Raw genomic sequence first — 2,989 nt, forward strand, 5'->3', positions numbered from 1 at the left:
ACAAATGCAGATACCGATGTGTCGGTGACAGGATCATATATGAATCAATAAATAGGTTGGGCTCTATTATTAATTGTTTCTGTCTTTTCATCATGTACCTTACCTGCTGACTTGGCGGATTACCACCGACTGCTGCAGCCTCTGTTTGTAAAGAAACTCCAGCTGTGTGATAAAAGATAAAAGATGCTGCAGGTCAATTTACACAAAGGATTAATGTGAATTCAATGTATTTATTTTTTGCTAAACACTTTTGATCAAGTAAAATATGAGAATATTTGATCACCTTTGCAACAATCACACATTTTCTCCTGGATCAAGGACAGCGATAACAATCAGACTTATGGCAATACAGCACTTAACAGACACAAGGCTGTATTGGCCTTCTGTACAGTCCAGATGTTGACCACTGAAACACAAGAAATTAAATAATCAAAGTTAATTAGGATTTGAAATAATGTTTAAATTCAAAAGGAACAAATGTGACAAATTTGTGATACATGATAGTAATTTATTCTATTGATTCTAAATTAAACACACAAATGTGATATTTTAACAATAAAAACAGTTACCTTCATTTTCCAGTTTTATTCCTTGTCCAAATAAAATCTCTCCCATGTGACCACAGCGCAGTAATAAGTCCCAAAATCAGAGGAACTAAAACTCTTACAGAATTGAAGACACATCTGTGGGTGAGTGAGCTAGGAAGCTCCGTTGCATTCATACCACTACTGCCATGAACATAAACTAAACTGGAGTGAGATTCATTAGCTCTGAACCAGTACAGCTTGTCATATGTTGGACATGTGTGGTTGTCAGAGTCAGACAGGACGGAACACTGCAAGTCACAGAGTCTCTGAACTGACCGTATCAGATGGAGGACTTGAATAGCGGCAGTTATATCAGGTTCTGGTCTAGAACACAAACACAAAATGAGCGTTAAATACATTTTATGCATTGAGGTAAATTGAGAAGATATTTATTCTCTTTATAAAAGGCGATATAGAGACAAGATTAAATTGCTTATAAATTGTGTTTAGTGTTTGCAAAGTTATTGTATTTTTAAAAGTTAGCTGAAATGTTTGTATTTCTTTATTTACCTTTAATTTTCAGAAATGTTCATTCAATAATTTCATGTCAGTGATTTTGTTCTATGCAGTAGTAACCTCCAGCATCATTCGTCTCTGTTTTATTAATGTACAGAACAAAGCTTCCAGGCTCTTGTTTGACTGTAAAGTGATCTTCTTAACACCAGGGTAATCATGGGAATGTGTTCCTCCCAGGAATTGGGCAAGTTTCCAGAAACAAGCCTGATCAAAAGTTTTGGGGTTGTGAAAATCGACTTCTGGCGGCTGCCGTCAACTTCACTTCATCTCCGACATCAACAGTCTTTGTCTCAAGTTCTGATCAATACGCTTCCTAAAAAAATAAAATGGGGGTGAGCAACGATTAATGATGATGACAGACTAATAAATGTGCTGTGCTGAATTGACACAAGAATTAACAATTAAAACATCCCGTGCTCTTCCAAATAAAATCCAGAGATTGACTTACGCGTCGCTCCTGAGCAGCAGCAGTAGTTGGAATAAGATCAACATTTGCAATGAATCCTCTTCAGACAGTTGTTGATTTAGATGCTTATATGCACAGGAAGATTTCCTTCATGTTATCATGTCAAGTGAGTGGGAACAGAGAGCAGCATGATTGGCCTCTCATTTTCACAGAGGAAATAATATCTGATATCTTTCCCATCAAACACATGAAACAACCAACAGCAACCTCGAGTTTCATGTTTCTAAAATATTTAACATGATGTGCCAAAGTAAAGCGTTATAATAACCTCCCACACATTACATGGGGTCAAGTATAAGAGAACTTCCCTCCAACATCATTAACAGCACATATGACCAAATGCAGCATATATTTGTTTGCTATGTCATTTATTCACTATTGAACTGTTATATTCAAACAGAATTAGGACTGGTTTCCAGAAACAGTAAAAAAACTGACCTTGGTCAAGGATGTTGTGTTTTCTTTGCTGTTTGTCAACAGGATCACCATAAAACTACTCGACCTATTTTATTAAAGGTTGGTGGTGGTGGGAGGGATATGGCCAAGGAAGAGGTCAATGTACAGGCCGGTTGTGATGAAGGGACGTACCCAAGAATATTTTCCTGATGCGTACATTTGTAAAATAGGCTGGGCAACTAACATAACATGTATTGACGGCATTTATAACCTCTAACAAACTTAATCTTGCTCCTGTCAGTTAAGTCGGTTCTTACTTTTCCAACTTCCTTATAAAGACTTTGATGCTTTGCTTTAAAGTCGTCACCATTGTCCATTTTCTCTGAGCAATCATTTTTGAAAATGCATATTGAAGTCCTGTGGAATAACACTGTTTTATTGTTATGTTTTACTGCACAAATGATGAACCAGTTTTGAGTTAGAGTAATTACTTTCATTTCCAACGATTACAAAACATCTGGTCAACTCCTAGGTTTAGCAGGATGTAGTGCAGGTAACTTTGAATAACTGTTGGAATAATGTTTTTGATTTTACTAGGATATTGAGAAGTAAGGGATATAGAGATACAATAACCTGAAGCATTTCAATGCCAAAGCTTTAGGCGAATCAATTCTGACAGCACTTAACAATATATAACTACAGTGTAAGATTCTGCGTCCTCAAATCAAAAATACAATCTTCAGCGGTTTATATTTAATTAATTAAAGACAAAAAGATGTGTGCAGCTCTTTGACACAGTGAGGAAATGCTGCATGAGCCAGTAGACGACCCTCCCACACAGCAGATCAAGCACAGCATGTTGAGCTGGGAGGTGGTTTGTCAGATCACACCCGTCCATCGTCTGTATTCTCTACAGGCTGCTGTGAGCAGGAAGCAGAGCACCACAGACACAGTATCTCAGAAACACATTCACATTGAGTTTACAAAAACTACAACAAACTGTACAACATCAAAAAAGACCAAA

The sequence above is a fragment of the Hippoglossus stenolepis genome, chromosome 7 (genome assembly GCF_022539355.2).
Source record: "Hippoglossus stenolepis isolate QCI-W04-F060 chromosome 7, HSTE1.2, whole genome shotgun sequence".
In the NCBI taxonomy this organism is placed as follows: domain Eukaryota; kingdom Metazoa; phylum Chordata; class Actinopteri; order Pleuronectiformes; family Pleuronectidae; genus Hippoglossus; species Hippoglossus stenolepis.